At 39.8% G+C, this 26,904-nt stretch overlaps 1 protein-coding gene and 1 long non-coding RNA gene across 3 annotated transcripts in view; one reads left to right on the forward strand and one right to left on the reverse strand.

Annotated features, from left to right (window-relative positions):
• Nucleotides 1-26,904, forward strand: part of LOC117222655 (uncharacterized) — a 437,318-nt gene that overhangs the window by 322,546 nt on the left and 87,868 nt on the right. The window lies entirely within an intron of this gene.
• LOC143263019 (uncharacterized) lies at nt 25,266-25,966 on the reverse strand. Its single transcript, XR_013036636.1, has 2 exons — nt 25,687-25,966; nt 25,266-25,489 (listed from the first exon to the last, which is right to left on the reverse strand). It is a non-coding gene; the product is annotated as an uncharacterized LOC143263019 (long non-coding RNA).

Below are 26,904 nucleotides of genomic sequence, written 5' to 3' on the forward strand. Positions count from 1 at the left end.
ATGCGACAAAACAGTCTCGACGCCTGGAGCGCAAGAACTTCCAATCGGGATACCCGTGTAATCGGAACTGCGGCAATATATTTGTTCTTCCTTCGAGCTGGTTAACTCCGCGGTGCACTGTCGAACTTGGTTTATCGTTCTATCGCAAAAAGCTATCGTGTATCTCGAACTCCTGCGTGATTTGAAAATTTTTCATCTGCCATAACCTGCATACTTTATTAGATGCTGTTCCAATCGAATAGCTATTTAAAAACTTTCTTCGCGAAATCGCCCGGCGATCGAGTAAATAGATCACGTTTGCCATGGCCTGACACTGTCTAAAATCATCATTTTTTACCTATAATTTTAGAGACTACTTTCCACTCGTAAGTATAAAAATGAGTTCTTAGAAGAATATATAAATATGGTATTTTATGGTAATTAACTTTTTGGTAATTAAAATTAAAAGTATAATGGGGCATCCTTTAACGAACTGATTCATTGAAGAATCTCGTTCGTTGTAGCATCCATTCATTATAGGATGCATTGATTTATACAGTCAATTCTCCCCAATTTTCTTACAGCTTGTAAACAAAAATGGACAATTTAGATGAGGAGATACGATTACGCGAGTCTTTCACCTCGTTTTTATCATTGTTGACAATCGGCAACTATAAAAGTGAGCCGCGAAGCTAGAATAATCGTATCTGCTATTCCCAAATTCCTCATTTTTGTTTACAAGCTGAAGGAAAATTAGGGAGAATTTAATTCAAATATACGGCGCAGTTATTATTGCGTACAACGATTTCTCACAAGTCGAGTTTTTATAAGAAATAGAAAATACAAGAACATACAAGTATACGTGCTATAAATTTAGTTTATTGTATTTAAATTTTATACATGGGACATATATATACATATGTCCCATGTATAAAATTATATATATTAAATATATATATATTAAATAAATATACATTAAATATATATTACTATATTATATGTCCCGTGTATAAAATTTATTTAATATATTTAATATATATAATAAATTAAATTTATTTATTAATATATATAATAAATTAAATTTATTTATTAATATATATACATAAATTATATATTAATAAATTTATTAATATATATATATAATTTATGTATAAAATTTTATTTATATATATTATTTATGATTATAAGAACGAGGAAAGAGAATAGTTATCGATTCTACTTTGATCATGCTTCCCCGCGTTCGTTGTAGCACTTTGATTTAACGATGATTCAGCATAGCCCAGTTTATGCCAATAAAATCGCATTAACAAGAATTGTTTAAAAGTATGCCCGAATGTATCGTGTCCATGAAATATCGTTTCGAAAAGCGAAACATTTTAATTCCGAATTCGGGATGAAAGCTCGAATGAAATTTGATAACGAGGAATCGAAACGATACGCATTTGAATTCTGGAAAGCTTCATAAAATTCCGAATAATATGAGGGGAACGGTGATCGAAACTGTGCACGTTTTAATTTCCGATAAACTTGTCGATAAATCGAAGGAAACAGGATTGAAAACGACACGTCACGTTCGAGCAATGCTTTAACATATACGTTTCCGCGGGAAGCTAAGTAGAAACGAACAGCGCCCGATCAAACGAGAACAGTCCGGTTCGGCTACCGTATCCGCCGCCGGAAGCGTCGCGATTGTCGCCGCCGCCGTTTCTCGTCCGGATGAAATTTTCCGGATCGGCTTTCATTGCCGAGGGGAACAAATACGTCGACGGCGTGACGCGCGAGCTCTGTCGAAAACTTTCGAGATTGCCCGCCGGAACTTCGGGCTTCGACGAGAGAACCCCGGTTGCCAGTGCCACCGTTACCACTGCCGTCGTAGCCACTGCCGCCTCTCTCTCTCTTTCTCTCTCTCTCTCTCTCTCTCTCTCTCTCTCTGCCCGCGCCCAAAGAAATTGAATTAAATCGCTGACTCCTTGATTCGGCCGCGCGCACAAGCTCCAATCTAATTAACCGTCGTCGCCCGGCCGAGCTGCCGCGTTTAACGAACGTTCAATATTTGTCGTCGCGCGCCCCGCTTTTTCCCTTCGCGATTGGCCCGCGAACACGGCCCCTTCCACGCAACTTCAAAATCGTCCGTTTTGGAGCGGCGAGCCGCTCCTCTTCGCTGCAAGTGCCCCGAAAATTTCGATCGAGATCTGAGCCGCTACTTTATAAAATGTTTTCATCTTCGAAATATTCCTTTCCCCCACCATTGCTACTCTCTGCAATAATTTCTTGCAGAAAATATTGATTTTTGACTCGTTAATTCGGCGCTGTCGCTAATAACCCCGTAGATATGAAAGCTAGCTTAATAAAGTTAAACTTACAAGCTCATAGCTTATAAGCTTATAATAAATTAGCTTATAACTTTAGCTTATTAGCTAAAGTTAGCTTAGGTTATTGAGTTATTAGCTTATAAGTTTTGTAGCTTAAGAAATAGAATGAAAAATTCGGTGCTACGAAATAGCAAAGCGGCAAAGTTCGATTTATTAAGATATACATTTTTCGTTCGAACTTTTTCTCTTTGACAATTCCTATCGCATCGCGGTAGTCCGATTTTATGCGACGACGAAGCCTGGAAAATCCATCCTAGGTCTGGATAAAGAATTCTTTTTGATGCTCGCATCTCCAACACACAGTTCATTGCGGCTCGTTGGAGTACCTTTTTTCCTGGAAAATTCCCATTTCGGTACACCAGACTTGTCAAAATCGAAGACACCGCATAAAAATTGCACCGCGAACAGGGATTACGAACTCCAGCGACACTTTATTCTTTGAAATCTTCAATTTGGTGTCGCTGCAATATTTGCTGGCCGAAACTTTTCTATCGCGGAATGGCAACCCGGTTCTAAATAAAGGCAATCCTAAAAGTTCTGCCCGAGAACTGGATGGCGAATTTGTAGAATATTCCCCTCTTCGAAATCCTCCATTGCGACTCTGCAATATTCCACTTCTGGAAATCTTCCGTTTTCAAGTGGCAATCTTAAGCATTCTAACCCGGCACCGAATCAATTTTTGCAACAGTATCCTCATCCGAATCTCTCGTTGCAATCTCTACAGTATTCTCTTTTACACCTTGTTCCGTAACGAAACTTTAATCGAGTTGTAAATTTTGCAACGGAATAGTGGTTCCAAGCATTTGCTATTCTCCAAAATTTTCTCTCGTTAGAATTCTAAAAAATTTCCTGCACAGCATAGCTTAATTTCGCTTTATCGTTGGTTATATTATTATCGTTGGTCGTTTCGATCAAATGTCTGTCGGCATGAACAGCATTGTCCGAAATTATTATCAATTTTACATTCTACATCTACTAAAATCTTTTCAGAAATTTAGCAACTAGATTTGGAGCTTTGAATATAAGAGTACAATGAATTCTCTCAAATTGTCCCCCAGCTTCTACACAAAAATGAACAATTTAGGAAGAGGTGGTACGATTATTCGTAGCGGTGCGGCTCGTTTGTATAGTCGCCGGTGTCAACAACTACAGTCAAACCTGCTTTCTGCGGTCGTTTTTTGTGCGATTTTTTTTATGCAGTTTGTGAAATGCTGTTTCTGTGCGCAAAAAAAAGGGAACCGCAGACAAAAACCGTACAAAAGATCGCATAAAAAAGACCGCACAAAAACAGATTTGACTGTATAAAAACGACTGTATAAAAAAAGACTCGAATAATCGTGTTTCCTCTTTCGAAATTAACCATTTTTGTTTACAAGCTGAGGGGCAATTGGAGAGAATTTATCGGCATTGGTTGCACGAAACAAACGGTAAACGAACCTTAATAAAAAATCAACCAAAAATTCATGCAAAAATTACGTGAAAATTGAAACAAATATTAAGTAAAAATTTAAGCAACAATTACTGCATCTCTCAATAGTTTCAATACTTACTTGCCCCACAAATTGTGCACGTATAATCCGCAGCCTACAAGTGGCGTGCGCAAAACGGAGAAAAATCGTGCACGCCGAGAAATCCAGAGGGCCGGAAGTGGGTAAACCACCCTTTGTCCGGATGGATCCTCAGACAGCTGTGCGTCGCTTAAAACGGTGCTCCAGTTTATTCCAGGAAATATTTCGGCCACCTACTAAATATTCGAAGCTACTGTCGTCGGAAACAAAGGGCATATGGTATAATATTCAAACGGAAAACGCTGTGTCTCCGTATTTACAGCCGCGAGACACGGGCCACCCCTTTCGACCCTTGTACAAGTGGAATACGCTGTCGAAAGTTTCGCCATTTCCATCCGGGAACGGCGGCAGCGCCGAATATTTGATAAGAGAAACCGGTATTCATAAGATGGCTGTCTCGCGGGTAAGCGGAGGGGGAAACGGAGCGACAGAGGAGCCGGGAACAATGGGGAGCTGGCGCGGGGGTGTGGGCGCCGCGAAAAATAGAGGGTGGAAAGTGCGGTGTCGGCGAACAGGCTCGGGCGAAACGAGCCGAATAATCTCGTCGAACCGGGCGAAGTTCGAGCATGGATCGGTTTGCATATTAAACAAGGGGAATTGTCGCGGCTAAAGAGAGTAAATGAAGCACGTTTTCAACATTAAGCGGCCGCGAGACGCCGCCGGATCGGCAGGCCAGCTTTAATTCAATTGCTTCCGGCCCGTCGCGCCCAGCCAACCCCTCGTTCGACTCCGTTTCGTAACCCGCTCCATCATCCCCGGGAAACTTACCCGTGTATTTGTCCCCGGCGCGTCGCGACGCCTCCGTTTCCGGCGTCGATGCGCTCTTTCTTCGCCGACGAGATTAATTAGCGCGCTTCGGGAACGCACGATGGCTTTGGGCAGTAGACGTTTCGAGCTCTTTGTTCGCTTCACGCTTTAGTTCTAATTGACTGCGTTTGCGAGCGAATATTTTGGTCGGGTACATTTACAATTTCCCTTTCGCTGTGGGAACTCTGTGTTTTTTTTCTGGGCACGGTAATGTTGTAAACACGCAAGTAACGTCACGAGGCGCGGGTTTGTTTGCCTACGGTTTTCGAGGATCCAACAGTGTGGGGAACATTTGAGCCGTTTATTTTGAAAGTGGCGTAAGTCACTTTACCGTAATGAAAAGTGGTGATTTTTTAACGTTTATGCGAAATTATTTATACCGAGAAAAATATCAGTATCCTGAGGTAACAAATACAAGTAAATCTTCTCGAAAGTTGGCATCCATATTTTTTAACGTGTTGAAACGCAAACCTTTAACCCGAGAAAGATAACCTACGTCGCAGAGGCGCCTGCGAAGACTGTTGATTTTTGTTAATTTTTCATAGAGGTCTAGTGATTTAAGTTTAAAATTACTTAAAATATAAAAAAATATAATATAAATGCATTTTATTTTTACAATAATGCCAAACCTTTAAAATGACTAGATTAACTTAAATAAATATCCATTGTTAGTATAAAATTGACGCCTTAGAAAAGCATGCGCCTCTGAAGCGTATGGTTATCTTTTACGTACGTTGTCATATGGTTATCTTTCTAGGGTTAAATATGTCGACTTAAAAACAAAGTGACTTATGCCACTTTCAAAATAAACGGCTCATTTATCGTCTTCACTGCATTTCCTTCGAAAGTGTAGCTGCGAGGGCATGAATGAATAAGGATGACAAGATGGTTTGTTTTGATTTCTTTTCCTGGAATGTCCCTGGTGCGCGTGACTGTATCGCCCCAGGCACAAAATTGCTTCATTCCAAAGTGAAAGTGAAGGCTAGACGATTCGTGGTCATACGTTATCTTCTGAGGCAACAAAACTACGCCCATTTTGGATCGTACTCGCAAAAAGTCGAGATAGATTTTTTAGTGTGGATGCAAAACAAAGTCGAAAAATTTAACCCTTTGCGCTCGAGTGGCGACTCCAAGGCGTCATTAAAAATTGTTGTGTAACATTTCAAAATAATTTTATTAATCAAATTCGTTTACGTTTACAGAATTGTTAAAAGTGTAACTGTTGCATTAGGCTATATAAAATGAGAATACGGTGAGTCAGAAAAACTATTTTAAATTTTGCGTTACATTGGCGTCAAGTGCAAAGGGTTAAAACCGTTCATTTATCTTTCTAGATGAATGATAGTTTTAAACTTTTCGACTTTGTTTCGCATTCATTCATCTTTCTAGATAATTAATAATTTTAAACTTTTCGGCTTTGTTTCGCATCGACACTAGATAATCTACCTCGATTCTTTTTTGCGAGTACGATCCAAAATTGGCGTAGCTTCGTTGCCTCGGAAAACAACGTATGACCACAAACTGTCTAGACTTCGCTTTCTTAATAAATGTAGCGCCTGAGACAGAAATGATTTACTTAGCATAATAGATTGTCGTGGGTTTGTTGCTCTAGAGGACAATTTATACGTATGACTAGTTTGAACTCCAACTTCTGCGGTAAATTATTATCGTCAAAAAATACGGACGAAAGGCTCTCGATCTTCCAAAATTACTTTACATCAACGACAAATTAATTATCCTGCTTATTTTGTGGGCATGGCTTCAACACCCTTAATTTCGACCAAGCCAGAACACTGCCATCGTTATCATTCGATAACATTTTAATTTTCTCGCATTGTTCAATAAATGTTCTCGACCGGAATTTACGGAATTCGCTTCTCCGCGAATTGAAACGCGCGAATCAATTAATAAATTTCGACCACGCTCTCGACGAAGCGATACGACACTGGAACAATTATTCGGACAGAACAATATGATGTTTAATATGCGCCGGAGTAGGTTACTCCGGCCGATCTGGTCCACAATTTTGATCGACTTTCCAGCGGCTGCAATACGGGCACTGCATACGCGATCATCTATTAAATAAATTTGAATTTTAAAGCAGGCAAAGCCGAAACGAATTCAAGAATCAAAAACAAAAATTGCCGTTGGCTGGTGCGCTCGCACGGAATGAAACCGATGCAAATTTTCTTTCGGTAAACGCGGGGGAAAGGGTAACGCGGCCTCTCGCCCGTAGCGAATTTTCCTTTAATTAAGGTAAGGTTTTCAAGTTAAACCAAGCTTTCGTGTGTTTACGACAGCCTTACCAGTTTATTCCGTGCTCTATTCCGGTTCGGATGTAACGCGAACGCGTCGAGAATATGCAAAACTTTTAATATCGGCGATCCCATTAAATTCGGTAGCTGCAATTTGCATTGGAAATATTTTTAATCACCTCGGTGCCGTTTACTCGGCTGCTCCTTTTTCCGAGGCTCTCTCTGTGTGTTCTGTTTGTTTTTTTAATGCGGATATATCTACCAGCTCGCTCGCTCGGTCGCTCGCTCGCCGAGCTTGCGCCGGCCATTATTGACCGACTGTTTAATAACAAATGAAACTGACTTCGCGAAATGAAATATGCAATGTATGCGAGCACGTTTGATTCCAGAGCGCAATATCCCGAATCTATATGATATATAACACGAAAATTGCTTTTTCGTATTTACGATTCGCTGGTACGTGCGTCCTCCTTTTTCATTCTGTTTACACGATGGACAAGCTTGCGTTCATTCTGCGCGGCTATCGATTTATTATGCAAAAGCTATTTTTATCTCCTAATGAATCCTGCCGCCGTCGTTTCTACGTTTCTACTCATTCGACCCGACCCGATGTCCGATCATGATCGACCGATTTTACTTTTCGGCTTCCCGACACAATGATCTGCAACGAGGAACATTGTTCTGTTGATTCTCAATCTCGAACTTTGTCGCATTCGCTCGCAGCAGGCACAAAAATGTTGCTAACATTGCACAACATGCACAAATGTTATTGTTGCAAAAATTTAGGTTACGAAGTGAGTCGTTCCTCAACAGTAAACCTACTATGCCGGTCGTTCTCACCGGTTCCACATTTTCAATTTTGAGATTGTGGCGGACCAGACATAAAAAGACACGTCCTTCAAAAGCGGGGTGTGCATATGCCTTTTTCGGGTTTTCCCGACGCAAGGCGTACACACCCCAATAAAACAATAAAAACGTTGGGACACAACTTCGGACCATAGGTCCCGGATCACCCCGGTCGGAAAATCTTCGGGAAAGGCCTTCGCCCTTCCCAAGGACTTTCCCTTACCAATAAATACGAGGACCTCTCGACCGAGAAGTCAGTTAGCAAGTTTTCCTCCGACTCTCAACGTGTCCATATTTCCGTCACTCGTTTACCTTTACCTTCTACACACTGTACCTCATCGCCTTTTGTTACAAGTTATATTAAAGTTCTCGTTATATAAAAACCAAAAAAACTCTCGGATTATTTTATATAAACCGTCGCAGTAACCCCTGCGACAAAAGATTGTTGACATCATGGACCTCTCGATTCAAGCATAAATTATAAGAACAATGGCGAAATGTTTAAATGAATTCGGCCTTGTCATTCTTATTGGACAACACACTTCGGTTTTATTTATTGTTCGGTAGGCTCGGTGTTAAGCGATAAAAGAGGGATTATTGTTTGAAATGAAATAAAAAGCTCGTTGGAAGACTCGAGCAACATTCAATTGTACGCAAATATTGATGTGACGCAATATGAATTTAATTTATTTTTCGCTTGCAGAATTCAACGTTAAAAAAAATGTTATGTTAATATTCGCTCTTTCTTTAATTCCTTTGAAATTCATCGAACATTCAAAACTATATCATATTTATTCCGCACGAAGATAATTAAATGTTAAAATATCGTTCGTCGAGTGCAGACGCGAGCAAACGAAATCAAATTTCGCATTTCGTTGTTTGAATTTTTGATACCCGAATGCATTTATATTCCACACGAAATATGCATAATTTGTACAGCGCGATGTTAATTCAATTTCAATACAGTGCAATGCGGGCGAAACTAATTACAGTAAATCCTCCCTAATTGACGCTCAGATTGTACGCTAAAATGAACAATTTGGGAAGAGAAGATACGTTTATTCGAGCCTTGCGGTTCGTTTTTATAGTTGTTGACGATCGGTATCTATAAAAACCAGCCGCAAGGCTCGAACAATCGTATCTCCTCTTCCCAAATTGTCCATTTCTGTTTTCAAGCTGAGCGTCAATTAAGGAGAATTCACTCTATTTTTCACGGTAGCCGCTAGTATCATTCGGTTTCTTTCTTCTAAAAATGTCCTGGAGAAATTGCGTATTAACCCTTTCGCTACGGGCGGATTCTCTGTCGCGGTACTTCTGCTGAACAGAGCGCTGCGACATCACTGCACGCTACGCGACGGCGATCGTCAGCGGAAGTCGGTACTCCGCGGCGGTCGGCGGAGAGCCTAAGCTGTTTGAATTGAATGAATTTTTCGAACGAAAAAATTTTTCTCCAAAGGGTATTTATAAATAAAGGGTATTCCAGGGTATTTTATAACGTCTTAGCATGCGCTCTTTAATTTACAGTATGAGAGGAAATAACATTATGCAATATAATGCATCTTATGGAAAGCCACTATAGTGGTCCGTAGTACCTCAGTGGCACCAAATGGAAAGCCACTATAGTGGTCCGTAGTAGCGAAAGGGTTAAGCTCCCTAATAATAATTGACTAAACAAAATTGATTAGGGCCCGGTTCGTCGGGCGGGAAATTTGTATCGGAGACGCAGGCAATTACTCCGGCGAAGCGTTTCACGCGGAGAATCTCGTGCAGCCGGGGAAGCGCAGTCTCGCGCTAATTAAATCCACGGAAGAATGTTTTCGCCGCAACGGAACACAAAGAAGGTTTTCGTCAAGAGCCTTTAACGTTGCGACTCTGCTGCGTTGCACGCCCGTCCGTTCGTAATGAGAAGCCGCCTTCGAAGATCCCTGCGCTAGTTTTCTATTCTCCAAGATGCCCGTAATAATTATTCGCCAACAAGGCGCGATAATGGCGGGACGTTTCCTCCAAATTGTAGTTTAATTCTGTCTGAAGGAGTTCCTTTTTATTCACGACTTTCTTCCGTTCTCATTAATTAATAGACGCCTCTGTTAATCCACGAATAGAGAGCATTAAGTCGGACCGCGTGGTTGCTCTCGCTTCCACGAAATTCGCGCACGCCTTTTCCCAAACTCCGTTCAATCTTCCGTCCCAATTATCGACTAATTTATTCGCACGCTTCTTAACACTTTCACAACCGCTGACACCACTGTAGTGCCATGGGCAGGTCAGTCGTTGTATGCCGGTGACACTCATGTGGTGTCATTGGTAGACCAGTCGCTATTTGCCGGTGACTCCCACGTGGTACCAGTGGCAAGCCATTTGCAAAACTTTTCTTAATAACGTGCGGTTGTGAAAGTGTTAATGCGGAAATTACGATTTTAATATAGAAATGTTAAACGCAAATGCAGCTCTTTCGCGTCGCCGGATGCCATCCAATTTTTCTTCTCGATACAGCAATTTCTTCCGGAAATGTCAAACTTCGGGTTGCTGTAAATTTCGCTGCGCTAGTCCTACGCTTATGTGATCTATTGCTACGTCGATGATAAGGTTCGACGGAACACGAAATGGTCTGTTTGGCCTCCGAGTTGCCTTCGTATCGTGAAAAAGAATTATAAATAAGAAAGTTAAGTCGTCGTTTTTATTCTAGCATTACTGTGTATTTATAATTAATGTACACCGACATGCTGGCCGCTGCCTTTTTTGCCCCAAGTTTTTATAAAAACGAGCCGCAACGCTCAAATAATCGCGACTTAGTATTCTCAGATTTGCCAGTTTCAATTCCGATCTACGAGCATTTCTGGGAGAAATTACTGTAGTTCGTTTTCGCAATGGTGCTTTGGGTGCTTGCCTTTATCTACTAAAATATTTTGTACCGTATATATCCTGTAAAATATTAACCAACTTTATTATTATTATATTATATTTATTTTTAACAATTAACTTTAACATTAAACGTAATGAACAATAATAGTGTGTGTGTGTGTGTGTGTGTGTGTGTGTGATCGGCGTGTTTTTACAAGGACGACAAGATTGAATCTATTTGGACAATTTACTATTTCTATTAGAATACATCACTGAATTAAAACATCTATTCATTCAATCATTTCCTATAAAATAACCTCTAGAATATCAATAATCTTAAAATAAGAAATGTGAAACCGGTTAAAATGACCATCGAAGAAAATTCAATGTTAATCGTGAAGACGCAATTTTTAATATCGATTATATAGAAAAATCTAACTTTTTTCAGTGACTAAAATCCTTTCGATACCGACGGCTCAATTTTTCATGCATTACTTAATACAATTTTATTGCCGTACTTTATCGAGTGAGCCAAATTTTATTGACGAATCTTGAAGATATATGAAGTACAGATTTCATTCAAATACGACTATGAACGAAATGTGTTCGCAAATGTTTACGCGAGATTAATAAGTCATTCAAAGTGTGACACTTTCCGAACCACGAAAGATGGGAAGAAAGCTCGTAAAGTCAAGGCTACGAAAAAATCGATGACCAAGTCAACAGTATTCGCTTTAGGACAACGAAAGGATTCACGAGCATGAACCTGCGCACGCCGGGTACGACGATTTCCGGGACCGAATTTTCCGGTTCGCGAAAAACGCACGGATTATTAGATTTGCGAGACTCGAGGCTAGCCTGAAATCCGCACGCCTACGAACCCCGGGAGACCCGGAATAATCCAATTTTCGCGGTGGGATCGCCGGGATTTCTTAGATGACTGATCGATCGGCCTTAATTGCGGATACGCCGCCCCGTGGAAATTAAACGCGTCGATTAATCTAACTGCCGGCCACAATGTCCGACGTTACACCCTGATCATCGTGATTCGATTAGAAAACTGGGCGGGGCTGGGCCGCCGTATTTTATATCGCGTTTAACAGGAATTTCATTCAACGTCAGGTGCACCTGACTGTAATTTTTTAAAAGGTTCTATAAGAAACATCTTCTAAAACGATTTCTAAGGGATAAGGAACATTGTTTTTTAAACCGTTTCTACTGGATCTTCCATAAGAAACATCTTTTTCGTAAAATTTCTACCGACAGGAAATTCGTATTTCCTCTTTAACTCGAGCAATAATAGATTCATAGTTGTCAGATAAATTTTTATACGTTTCGTTCGCGTCAGTGTACACGTCATAACACAAAATATTACCATTTCTTCATGACGAGTATACTCGTCAAAAACGGCTAAGTGGTCATGTCTTTGATTAAATTATATATTTTATAAAAGTGCTATATTTAAATAAAACATGAAGAAAATCAAAAATATACAGAATAATTACAGTAAACGTACACACTGTTCAAAGAAATTTCAGCAGCTGTTTAATCGATACGATGAAGTTCTAATAATTGTTCAAGCATTCGCACAACGATGATTTCAATAACGAACATTTCGAATTATATTTATACCTATTTCTGTATAAACACGTCCTTTTTAAGGAAACGTAAGCGTTAAGTAATTTAGGTTCCGTTTAAAAAAAAATTGAAAATCTCAGGTAACAAAATTTCTACCGAAAATGCGATTGTCTTCGGTATAATTAAATTAAATCCAGCAAGAACAGAATTTCCAAGTAACTGATGCAATTTTTACGGAGCAAGCAACATGTGAAATGCGCCGGTTTAAAAATACCTTTGTTTCGGATTGAAAATTCGCATGCACCGTAACTCTCGGCGAAAAATATACTCTCGCGAAGCAAAATGCATAAAATTTCCGGGAGATCGCGTTAAAATAATTAGCCGAACAGAATGCAGCGGAGGAGTAGCCAGACATTGAAAGAGCTGCATTTTTCGGGGTGAAATTTGATCGACCGGCCGCTTATATATATATCTGTACATATTTTTCGTGCAAATACATATATAAATACGGTAAGATCCCGGGAGAAAGAAGAAGCACATCGTCGAGTGGTGCTCGTGCTGCACTAGAAGCGTTCATTTTTGATGCCCATTATTTCCGTAATTAGTCTCGAGCGCGAGACTCTCCTTAAAACCGCCGACGAAACGAGATCCCGGTGCAGCCGGATGGAAAACTTGAAGCAGGCCGTGCACCCTGACGAATGTGCACGCCGAGCTGCTGCAACGAGGCTGGCATGGGCGTGGGCGCGGGGGCGCGGGGCCGGAGCGGGAGGAGGGTGGAACGACCGCCAGAAAAATCTCTCGCAATCATGTATTTAAATGGAACGAAGCGGCCGCTGGTTACCGCGTGCTCGGTCAAATAATCATATAAAACTTTAGCCGCCGGTACGGTTCCTAGGCTTTGTGCCAGACACCCACGCACACTAGCCCCAGTCCACCCCTCCCGCCCCGGCGTCACCTCGAAATTTGCAACACAATCGCATTCTGCGTAAAGAATCTCCGAATTTAACTGTTTGCCGAATCTTATTGCTTCGAAATTTATTCCGACATGCCTCGGTGCTGGACAATTTCATCAGGTGCATTGTGCATAAGTTACAACTGCATAGATCTTTTGTCACATTTAGATGCCGGACGATTTTACTAAGCGCGCATTCATGCGATATGAAAATTTATAAAGTACGCGGTCGAAGTAATTGACATTTTCTCTTTATTTTGTTTTGTTCTTTCGATTCTTTTTCTTTGCCGAGTGAATTCGCCTGTCCGAGAAAGCAACGGTAACAATTATAGTTGTAGATAACTAGTGCTCGACTCACGAGTGTGACAGCCTTTTTAGAGTATAGAGTAATGAACAGTGGTAGGAAAATTTTGTGATGCGCACCAAAGAGAAAAAATTCCGGAAAAAATTCCGGAATTAACGACGATAAAAATATAGAAATAATGTGGAAATGAAAAAGATAACAATATAGAAATTAAAGATATAGAATTGAACGAGAATGCTTGGCAATTGACTGATGAATCTGGCAGATATTTGAAGGTGCATGATCGCAAGCGTTTATAAGGAATTTAAGGTGTGTATTAAAGAGAGGAGATAGCGGAATTAATGATGATAACGCGCGCCGTTAGCGAAAAAGAAAAGCGCGTTCTCGGCAATTTAATATTCGAGAACTGAATTCGCCACGCCTCTGGCGGAATTTTAATATATTTTTAATACGATTTTTCCGCGCATTAAATTCATCGCGAACGTGCGTTTTCTATAAATTGAAGTGGCAACAATTTTTGTTGCCACATTTTCCTCGTTCCCCAGCTGCGGAGAGAAATTCATAAGATTTTTATAACATCTCTACGTTTTCTTTCTTTAAACAAACGCGGTTTCAAGAGAATGAAACCCGCGGCACGTTCTCATTTCATAATTATTCTCACTGGCCTCTAATTGCCAGTCGAGGAATGTATTCTCCACCTTTTTTTTTTTAGCATTTTTCCCTTCGAGTAAAGGAAGGTTTCCATGGTTAATTTTAATATATTCGGTCGGATCTATTCCGCATTGTCGCAGCTCTCCGATACCGAAATTCATATTTTAATTACGCGATGCTAATTGAATTGAAATTTAAATCGACGGCAGGGCTACTCGTGAATGCAAAGTTGATTGAAAACGATCCATAAACAATCGGCGATCGGATCAGCGACATCAATATTAATGACACTGTTGGTAATTGATTATCTACTAGATTCGTTGTATTACTATAATTATACGACGGATCAACCGGTAAACTCGCATTTTTATATGTTAACATTTCCACCGCGGTTTAGTAGAAATTAATTTCATCTATCGACAATTCCATTAGATCGAAATTAATATAGCGACTTTATTAAATCTCGATAGAGCTCCTAGTCTACTACATGCAGTCAAATGCGCCGCAAAGCCGAACTATCTGCGGATTAATTAGAATAATAGCGATTAAATGGACAAGGTATTTGCAATATCGAATGAAGTAATAGTTAATATAAATATTCGTGTAAATCACTCCTACAATGTGGCAAACTATTTACAATCCATCAAACTAATGCACTCTAATCATTTCTGTCAAAGTCAATTCAATAAACATGATCGAATTGTTCATTTCGTTACCTAAACTAACAAAATTGTTTCGACCAGATACATACTAACTATTGACATAAAAATTGTATTCCCTATACGATCTAGAATTATCAAAAATTAGGGACAACAAAAAATTCTAAAAAATTCTTCGACATGACTCCTGAAAACAGCAGACAAATTTCCACGCAGTTATAGAATTGTCAACGATTACGGGAAAAAATTCTGGGACATGGAAAATACTGCAAAATTCTTTGCCACAGATCATTTTCGTGAAAATTGCGGGTAAACTTTATCGTAACTGTGTATTGCCAAAAAAATTCATAGGGGACCAAAATCTCGTCAAACTAGATAATATAAACCAACTCATTTAGCCAGTTAGCTGTGTTCGACGAATATACTCGTCATGGAGAAATGGCAGTATTTTGTGCCACGACGAATATACTCGTGCGTAAAAAGTAGACTATTGGCTATTTAAATTGTAATTTTAGTGAAAACAAAAACATATTTCCAAATTTCAAGACGTTTAAAATATTTCGAGGCCAGGTCAGAATAAAACGAACAAATAAAAAATATAAATAATTTGAGATAAACTCATGCGTCCCCCTATACACTGGCTGAAACAGCTTATCAGTTCGCATAACGAATTCCTTCCTTGCTTCGCTGAATACCACTCTGCGGCAGCAACTTGAATTTTTAACTTTTATAATATATATTTCTATATTTTATAATATATAAATGTATATTTGAGTTTTCCTGAGTTTTTCGTTTATTATGTATGCAGTATATGTTAATGTTGAGTGAATAAGTAAATATTATCAGCAATAAATATAATAAGTAATAATAATATAATAAGTAAGTAATAATTATTAAATACAATATATAATATAATAAATAATATATATATAATATAATTATAATATTGTAAGTATAATAAAATTGTTAATTTTATAAAGTAAAACCGTCCAATACTTTAACAGCGACGCTTACTCTGTGTTTGACGAGTATACTCATCGTCGCTTGATTTTCGCGACACATAGTTGCGCGCTCTGAAAAAGAGGCGCCACAGCTAAAACTGGTTAAAATCATAAGATAGATTATTATCATCGCGTTATTTCGGATAGTTTTTAGACAACATCGGGTTTGCTCGCGTAGCTGGCATCTATTTGTCTCAAGCCCAAAAACAGATTCCTCGTCGCTAAAGGAGCAGGAATTCACCGACGCAATTCCGGCACGCCGAAATTACTCGATTATTAACTCGAGAGAAAGTATCGTTCGCCGGCGTTCCCACGGTCTCTCCAACCCCGTGCCCAGGCGCTGGCAACCCCTTTCGCGGCGCGGAGACGTTTAATTGAAAAAGTTACCGGAACGACCGACCCAGGAATCGATGCTCACGATTAATCACCGGGGATCCGGCCGCGTTTCGATCGTCCAACTATTTATACGCGAATCGAGCGAGACGGGCCCCTAGTTTGCTCTAGATTTCGACGAGATTTGCGAGTTTCTCCAACGTAAAATGGTCCCCGGAAAAATCAAATGCTGGGAGTACCGTAAAACTGCAAAATTAGATCACCTAATCGGAATCGACGAGCTTCTGGACTCCCCTAACTTCGTGTACGAAAATCCTACATCATTCTATCTTAGCTTTTATCCAAAGTGTGAATTAATATTTATTTATATATATCTAATATCTAATATCTAATATCTAATATAATCTATATATCTAATATCTATATTTATATATATTTATTTATATATATTTAATTATTATTTCCGTGACTTAATAATTAGTGAAATAAAGTGTCAAGCTGCAGTTGCATTTGTAATTGTAGTGCATTTGAAAATTTGCAAAAACCAGATCTCCCTACGGAGTTTTCGCGGTTTCGTTGTACCTTAACCCTTTTAGCGTCGATCAAAAGATTCGTGTGTTCCTGAATGAAAAATATCAGATCAGGTTGATTTATTTTGGTAGAAGTTTTAGTAAAGAATTCTAGATATTTTGTAGAGCGTACAATTCGTGTTAACAAATCAAACTGTTATTTGTTAAAAATATTTAGCAAAGTATCGTTTTCTCAAGTGTTGCCAACAACGATGCATCGATGTTACACGCTTGAAGGGTTAAGCGAAAAGTATGCCGCATGCGTGTGTTTCGTGTTGCGGTGAGAAATGTGATCGTAAAGCTGTTCGATTAATAAACCAGCTGATGAAGCGAAATCGCGACGGTAACATGGAAAAGCTACTCGGTAGAAGAGGTTTTCGTTGTGCAGCGTGTTCGGTCGTTAGAAGCAAATTTATTCCGCGTTCCCGACGAGTTAATTGTTTCAGGGAAACATGCGTTGCTCGAACGAAGAAAGGAATGGAGCGTTTACACAATTTCGCTCCGGCTTCTTACCGAGATGTATGCGCAATACCGCGTTCCAACTTTTCTCATATAGAACACCGTCGAGTGGTCCATGCGTTTCTCTTCTCTACCATATCGCGACGAAACACAATGCGACCATTTGATCATTTCTCTGATGGAATCGCGCAACTTTCGATGGAATCAAAACGAAGATATGAAACTTTTGCTGTGAAGCTCTGGAAAATATGTGCAATCCTTTTCTCCTTTATTTCGAGCAATTTTAATCTCTCTTGAGATTATTTTGCATTACATAGTATGTGTACAAAAAGTGATCACGAAGGAGGAATGTTTCGGACAGATAATTTGCAGCTTTCTAGGAACGAGTGAGCGGTGTCTCTACTGTGGATTTACAAAGTAGAACGTTGTGCGACGATGGAAGAGAGCAGTTAATTTTATGCAATTTTCTTTGCGAGGACGGTTCTCTGACTTTCATAAAACGGGCCACAACACGCGGACAATGTCCCATTTTTCGTGTTCACATTGGCATTTAGGGTTGGTTGCATCTATTGTCATTTTCACACACACAGTCATTTATGTACATCTATTAGGTCATTAAGTATAAAATGTCCGATTACCTAAAGCATCAAGTTCGATATCCGACGTTTTCGATATTTCACTTCGACCGTCCTTTGTCTTTTTTTTTGCATTGAGAAAGGATCGATAGTTTAGGAGCATATTTTGATCGATCGTATTACTTCTTGCCCGAGATATAATGAACCAAACTTTCAGTCTCAAATCGGACATTTCACACTTAATATGACCTAATATTTATCGTTATTACAATTACTAGTTTTATATTTTTACAGCATTATTTATACAGCATAGTTCTCAGTTTGCGTTGTGGAACTAAGCTTTGATTTGGAAGCTAAAGATCGAAGATGACCTTCCTTCGAAAAGATTCTATTTGCAGCTACAGTAATATCTCCCTAATTTTCCTTGAGCTTGTAAACATAAATTTGGGACCCTTAATATTGTACCTCATTTTTATAATTATTGACAATCGGCGACTATAAAATTGAGCCGCGAGGCTCGAATAATCGTATCTCCTCTTTCCAAATTGTCCATTTTTGTTTACAAGCTGGAGGAAAATTGGGGAGAATTAACCGTATACTGATTTTTCTGCATCAATTGCAACTTAGAGAGTGAAGAACAGCACGGCAATACCTTGTATTCTTGCGATTCGTAATTCTCGTCGCATCATAATTTAACCGCGGATCTTTATGAGAAATCAAAATTGTCAACCTCTATTGTTGTAAACATAGAATTTGCATTGTTCACGCTGGACGTACCAAATCGGTCGCAATAATTGAAACATCGTGTTTCGACGATGAGTTCAAATCCGGTGACAGGATTTTCTGAAATTCGTACTTACGAGTTTAGCGAGCTGTCTCTAAAAGAAAATTCCTGGCGGCGAAGCTTGAAGTCAGAACTTCCGAGATTCCCTCGGAGGACCTCGTAAGGGTCAAGAGGGTCGACGAGAAGGTGCGGATTTCGCAGGAAGCTTCCAGCCGCAGGATAAATCCTGGGACTCTGGTTGGGGGCCATTTAACCCACTGACCCATTTTCCAGCGATTCGCCGGGCGGTGTTTTCCCCCGGAAAATTTCGTTTCTTATCGCTCGGGGGATAAGACAAAGTTGGCTCTCCTCTCGCGAATTCACGATCGCTATTCTCGCGTAATAAGTCGAAGAGGAGAAAGCGATTGTCCCGTTTAGACAATGGCCGGGCTTAAATGAGTTACACGTCGCCGAAAAGAGGGGCGCAGCGGAGAAAGGGGCGACGTTTATTCGTCGCTAAAATATTTCGCGAATTACACAAGCGACGATCGGGCTTCGCACGATATTGAAATATAAACAGCAGAATTATCGAGCTCGTCCGTCCTATTAATATTCAATGGGCATTGTTAAGGATTAAACAGTCGATTGTGCTGTTCGCGCGTTTCGCTACAACATTCTGGAGCATCGTTGGTACACGATCCCGTGGTATCGAGGATTTTCGATTGTTACAGGGAGAACGGAGATCGCGCCGAGCCCCTGATAATCTTCGAACTTTTTGATTTACCGGGTGTTCCGTACCTTGCGCGATATAAATTTGCCGGGCGTAGAAACGTTCCCATAAAGGAAGGTACAAATTCTTGCTGTTTAAAAGGGAGAAATTTACGAAGGAACTACAGAAAACTGCAGAAAATTTCACGACGTTCAAATATTTCATCTAGTCGAATTAAAAATTGAAAAATCAAGTTTTACGACGTCGACATTCCTTCAACATTCTTACGTTTCGCGGCAACCAATAATATTAGAAAGATATAATGTATCAACGTAATGATTAATATTCGAAAGTATTCGAACACAAATAAACGTCGGATACGTGCGATCAGACGCATGCTTCGCATATCATTTGTACACACAATGCGTTTATCATTCAGTAGATTACCGTCTGTCACGTAGAAAATTGTATGCAGAGAAGGTGAAATAACTTTATAAACAGATCGAATTTTATTTGTATTACTGTTGAAAGAAGAAGCGAATGATGAAGAAATTGTGTTCAGGGAAGAGGGTGTCGCGAAAGGGGTTATTGCAACATTTTAATAAGTAAACATTTACTGCGCCATTAGAGAACAAGTAAATTTTATCTTAACTATTATTGGCAATAATTTACAAATTATACCATCCGGAAGTGTGAAAAATGCGATTTCACCAATAGATAGATTACGATTAACATTGAGGTAACTTGATTTGTAAAAAATGCTTTTATTTTCTAATAAAACGATTGCACATCGCAATCACCGTGCATTTATTTATAGTTACCGACTCGTCTTGTTAGACAGACTATAAGGTGCTGTTACGTCTCACGTTTATGTCATACCACTTTAATTTTAATTAGATTCATTCTTTCTATCATTATTACTGTTATTATTATTACTACTATTCTTGTTACATCATTTATTATTATTAATGCTATATTCTATACCAACGTCATTCCATCATCTTATCGAACATCCCGAAATCTTCTGTAAGCCATGATTTCACCCTTGACTCAACTCTGCCTCATCCTCGACCTCTGTCCTTGCCGCATCATACCTGAACCTTTGCCTCGCCACGTCATCTTATGCTTTCCTAACCCCCCACCACTCAGGTAAGAACCTATACAGGGTATCTCAAAACTATTGTACAAGCTGAAATGAGGGGTTTCTGAGATCATTTCAAGTAACTTTTTCCTTAGCAAAAATGCAATCGGCGGCTTTGTTTGCGAGTTATTAACGAAAAACAGTGACCAATGAGAAGCGAGATCAGCTGCCGTGAGGTGGCCGAGCCAACGGCGCCAGCGGTCGAATCCCAGCTCAGCTGGCGCGAGGCGGCCGAGCCAATAAGCGAAACTGGTCTTCGACCGCACGCTGGATCGGCCGCCTTGCGCCAGTCGAGCTCGCCTCTCATTGGTCGCTGTTTTTCATTAATAACTCGTAAACAAAGCCACGGATTGCATTTTTGCTAAGGAAGAAGTTACTTCAAATGACCTCAGGAATCTCTCATTTCTTGCTTGTACAATAATTTTGGGACACCTTGTATAATGTAGCAATTTCGGGACACGCTGTACGTTACCTCAGCTCAGAGCCCTTTAAAACCCGCACCAGCGCAGTTTCCTTCAAAACGTGCGTCTAACGAGATACCGATTCTCGCATCTCATCGCATCATCAACACGCTCAGAAAATAATTACTAAAATAAAGGAAGTTTAATCCAGAACGAGTCTTGGTAAATTCTCCGATCGGAACAAGAACCCTCATATTTCTTGGGAGACTCTCCCGTTGCGTCGTGGCGACGTAACAGTGCAGAAGTCACGTGAGCCAGCCTGCGTATGATAACGGATCGGGTTCCACGTCTGTTACGACACAGGAAGCGGATTTCGGACGAAGATGAAAAGGCGGACGGAGAACGTGGTTCCGAGTGGCGAAGAAAATTCTCGCTGATCCCCAATTACATGTTCAGGTGGCTCGCGGTAAACCGCAGACGCGCGAAGGCAAATGTCCCCGTAACTCGCTCCCAGGTGCTCGACGAGGATAGCCAGCCGGATGTCGAGGCGTAATCCTGTGTTTCCGTCCGGTTACGATCAGCCGGTCGCCGAGCGGAATTGTTTTTTCTTCGGTCCGCGGGACGGTTTATTGGCCAATAAAGGGACCCTGGCCCCGGGATCGTTTGGCGCTGCCCTTCGCCACCGTCTGCTCTCGAAACAGAGCAGAGAGATGTTTGCTCACGCTGCCAAACGAGTTCCTAGGTGCAAATGGACGATCTCGCGCCGCTGCTTTACGGTTTCCCTCTCGAGAGAAAGGTAGCTCTCCTCTACGAGTGATTTCGAGAACTTTCACGCGACTTCATCGCCACGCCCCCTTCGAAAGCTCGGCCAGGAATTGCCTATGGCACGGGCTAATTTGATTCGAATTGTATGATACGTTGCAAGTTGTGAGAACCCTCGGGTTTCGAGGGTTATTTGTATAAGCTAATTATTAGGAGGTTGCATTGAAAGCTGCTTTTCCTTTGTCTTTTTTTCAATATCTGTTTTTTAAAGGAAGGAGTGTTTGTAGAAAATAATGTAAGTGCCGAAAATGTAATTTTCTAGGAGGAAGAGAAAACAGTGATGGCTTCAAATTGTTAACAATACTCGATCTATTTTCATTTTTACATGTAACTGAGATCGCAATAGCTTAAAAATAGAACAAAATTTCTTTTAGAGAATTATTTTTAGAAAAAAGGCTGCATGTGCCATATTTTACATGTAGAAAGAACTAGGAAGTACTGATACTTTATATCTGCCAATACTGTAAGTGCCAAACTCTATCGCAAATTATTTAATAATGTTAAAATATAGAAAATGAAAAAAAATAAAATATATTTCTTTATTATATTTTAAATTTATATTAGAAGGTATTACAAGAATCTGTATTTTATATTTCAAGTAAATTATTGTACAAGCCATGAGATTTAATATGCATATATTCCTACATAGCTTGGAAGTCTCGCTTTTATTTAATACTTATTTTTGGAGTATGCTCTAATAACGGAAGTTCATGTGGTATATTCTCCAAACCTAACGAAGTTTTTTCACAGTAAATTACTTATCCTTCTCCACATGATGAATTGGTACTTGCATTGTTTTCTATAAATGCGATGCTGGACATACAAGCGATGTCATCTATTAGCATTGTTTATAACTATTTCTAAAAAGATATTGTACCTGACTGGTATACTACTGTATTACCATGGGCATATAAAATATTTTCAGAAGAAAGAAAAAAATTTTTCAATTTTGGCTATTACATTGTTTCCTACAAACACTCCTCAATTATGCGAATATCTCGATCGAAGTATTTGTCCTGGAATACTTCGACTTCTCCGTTATTCTGAGAACAGCTGCTTTCAATTTAACCTTTTAATATTTCATTTTTTGCGTGCGTGTCACCTGGGAATGCTGGATGTTGTTGAACACTTTTTGAAAATATTTCTGTCCAGCTGGACGAGTTTACCAATCAATCAGTTACAAAAACAGCACGGACTGTTTCAATTTTATTTGGGAATATTTTGATTTACGGCTCGAAAATAATTCGGCTCTTTTTTAAAATGTTGTTCACGGTCGAACGATTTTAGTAATTGTGAAACGAAATTGTAATGCCGGGGCAACTTCTCCGGAGGTTTTACCATCGAGAAAAAATGAGGAAAGTGTCACCGAACGACAGCGAAACGTGCTGTTTTATGATGGCGACCACCCACAGTTTCAAACGAACTGAAAACCCTCTGTTGACCGTGACAAATCTTCCAGAGATCCTCTCTATCCCATAAATCCGTTGTCTACTCGAACAGAATCCGTAATTCTTCGATGGTTAATGGCCCTTTCGAAATCAATGATTAACTGCCGAGGACTTTTTAATAAATTTTTCTCTAACAATTGTCATTGCAAACGAATCGAACGGTCCCTACGGCATATTTTCAGCTTTCCATTGCGAAAGAAATTGTTTCGAAAGTTTACTAAAATATTCTTCGTAGCGTAAACGGAATCGGTAATCATCGTCGGTAACACGCACAGTGGAAAAATTCATTTCACCGACAGTAGTATTCCCTAATAAACATCAAGAACGTTCGCAACGTTTTTTCACTTTACACACTCGTGAACGCAGCAAAAGATACAGAGTTCGATAAGCTAACGAGCCACTAAAAGGAAACGAAGATCGTTAAAGCAGCCGCGTAATAGACGCCTGATTTTAGTCGAACGAGCCCGAACATTTTAATCAGGCGGGTAGAATAATATTTTGCTTTGAGAAAGTCAAAGCGTCAGTCATCCATTTCCACGTTTCATGCGGTTACTTCGTTTAAACTTCCGAATGAAACTCCTGGATATTGATTCTATCCAGCACCGCGTAGTATAATATTTAAATAAACCAGCCTCTGCGCGATGGAACGGTGCACGCGACCCGAGTGTCTTTTAATTAATGCGTTTTACGTCTCTGAAATATTCATTTTTACGATACAGCCTGCTCAAATAATGGAGAGTCAACTAGAATTACCAGGATTCCAACAAGACCATGCCGGAGTGGACTCGAACACCGTGTCCAATAAACTCACATTTTTAATCTTCAAAAAGCCATTTACCATGGTAGATACTGTTCACAAAAATTTCGGATCCACTAACTTCTATCGGATCCAGCTACGGAATTCTTTTCACGCCAGCGTGGGGGCCGAGTTCATCGATTTCGCCGCCCAGTCTGTAAGGGGCGGTTAGTATGCAACCCTCGAGTTCGTCGCCGGTGTTATACAATCCGTGTGCACGCGTCTCCACACGAACGCGAGCTTCTTTACGCGTATCGTCGAACTTCCAGCTAACCCCACGGACATATTTCTTCCTCGGGATTGTGATCGAGGCTTCGAACTCGACGCTCGAATAAAAATACCGCTGGAGAAATAATGAAGATGCTTTAGGCCCCTGACGAAATAGCTATACTTTTGCGTAGTTCATTTAACCCTTAGCTTTCCGCGCGTTTCTAAACTACAGTACTGTCTCTCTAATTGACGCTCAGATTGTCTACAGGAATGAACAATTTGGAAAGAGGAGATACGATTGTTCGAGCCTTGTGGCTCTTGTTTTATGGTTATCGATTGTTAGCAACTATGAAAACCAGCTGCAAGTCTCGAATAATGGTGTCTTCTCTTCCCAAATTGTCAATTTTTATGGACGATCTAAGTGTCAGTTAGGGAGACATTACTGTACTGCCTACCAGCAACTCCGGCACATTTTTGGAGCGGAGCGCCTGAGATAAAGGAAGTCTTATTTTGAGCGGAGAAGATTTCACGTCCTTGTGAATGCATTTGATTTTATTTATTTTATAAATATACATTTTCCTATTGTAAATAAAAGATAAATTTTAAATTTTGTCATTCACCATAGTGCGATATCTTTGGTAACAATCTCCCATGTGCATTCTGGGTTTACTTGGACAAGTGTCACAGTATTCGCTTTGCCAAATAAAGTTACCAGATATTTCTTTCAAGTTTAGAACATTTTTTGCGTAATTGTTGGTTTCCTTTATAATTTCATTTACCAATTCGTCCGTGAAAAATAATTTAAAATATTGTATCGGCTGTTCAATGTTTGTAGGAACTTGTGGTCCAATGACCTGTGGCAATACGCTAAAAGGTATTCTATCTGGAATATGTAATTCTTCCGTAACATTGCGTCATTCATCAAAGTCTTGTAACGAATTTTCGCTTTCGCTTTCAATAATTCTCATTCTTCGTCTCTTTGATAGTATAATTTCGCTACTACTACTCGAAGTGTCCGAATCATAACCAACATATCTTGCACAATGTCTTTTAACTCTTCAAAATCAAATACGTCTTCGGTATCACTCGGCTCTAAATTCTCATCGTAATATTTATTTTTCTCCATGTTGCTAACGATAGAAAAGGTCAACAAATGGTTTAATCGTAATGTTACAGACTTAGCACGTTTTAACTACAGATAACAATTGCTAACGCCGACGATAACGTATGCTAAAAACATTTGGCTCTATTTCTTCTGTTTTGCGACATTGAACGTTATGAAAAAATTCTTGAATTTTCTACCCGATCGGGCACGATATTCCGAATTTTGACAGAATTTTTAGTTTAGAAGAACAGAAGGAATAGACTAGTCTGATAATTCGATTAATTTGTTGACTCGATTCGACTGTGGCAGTTTTTGTTTTTGTCTCCATCTGCTTTCATTCTTGAACTTTGATAACAGAAAGATCAAATTTTGTTTAAATTTAGAAGAAATCACACACTTATATTTAGTAGATTATGTATACAATCCGAAGATTCTAGATGAATTAAGAAGATTCTTAAGAAGATTCTTAAGTGTCTGATTTTTCGTAACGAATCACACGAGTCTGACTCGTTGTCATAGTGCAAGAGAGTAACATACTTTACCTGGTATAGTTGACTCATCGCATTGTATGCAGGGGATTCAATCGAGTCATTGATTGAATCATTTATTTTTCTCCATGTTGTTAACCATAGAAAAGGTCAAAAAATGGTTTCATCGTAATGGTACAGACTTAGCACGTTTTAACTACAGATAAGAATTGCTAACGCCGACGATAACGTGTGCTAAAAACATTTGGCTCCGCAGCGGAGCCTTCGGAGTTACGGAACAAATGACAAATGTCTCCGTAACGAAGCCTTCGGAGCGCTAAGGGTTAAAACTCCAGTTCACTTGGTAAAACAAAATACAGTTTAGTACCGTCGAGAAGATCGTTACAACAATGCTCTCTTGTCCCTATTCCGCAGTATTTATATCTTCGCGAGGTTCGCGAAGTGGGGAGGTAGGTTAATGACCTCCGCGATAAGGCGATGACCTATTTCGGGTGATTGGCTTGTCAGGGATTATTATGTCCAAATTCTAGCGTCAATGCACTTCTGTTTACTTAACGGGAACGGGAGTGAGTGAGAGCGTCGCAAGGAGAGAGAGAGACAAGAGAACGACAACAGAGGTGGTTCGTTCTTGCGATGTACGTTTGAAGGTAATGTGTCGAAACGTTGTGCGATTATGGTGTTCGCTTCGCTATTCTTGCACTTCTTCTCTGTGCGATCCTGCCGCCACAGGCCTGCGATCGAGTCTTGTGTTGCAACGAGTTTGGTCCAATATCGCGGCAAACCAAAAACAAGTCTAAATTGAGTCTCGTAGATTGTTGCAAGATTGAGATCAAATAGAAGCTGGACTGTTAGTGTAATTGTTGTGCAATGTTTTAACATGTTTGCGCAAACGTATCTAAACAAACATCCACGCATATTTTCGAATTCCATGTAAACCGTTAGAGACACGTTTGTGCAAACGTACTGCAACATCTGAGTAAAACGATTCTTAATATTTTCTCCAGGTTATCAGAATTTTTTCACTTTTCTACGGAGTCTATTTATCTTGGAAATAAATAATGGAAATAAATACATCGATTTTCCGGGAGTTCTAGAACCGCGACGAGAGTGCCCCGAAGTCCAGTCGCATTCCCGACTACGGGCGCAAATGAGAATGTACTACAGGACTTTATTTTCCGGGAGCCGTCCTGGAATTTCAGAAAATTCTCTGAAATTCGTTGAAGTCTCATCTAGTCCGACTGTCTGTGAGCAACAACATTTTCATTTGGGCGT

This window comes from Megalopta genalis, chromosome 1 (assembly GCF_051020955.1).
Source record: "Megalopta genalis isolate 19385.01 chromosome 1, iyMegGena1_principal, whole genome shotgun sequence".
NCBI classification, from domain to species: domain Eukaryota; kingdom Metazoa; phylum Arthropoda; class Insecta; order Hymenoptera; family Halictidae; genus Megalopta; species Megalopta genalis.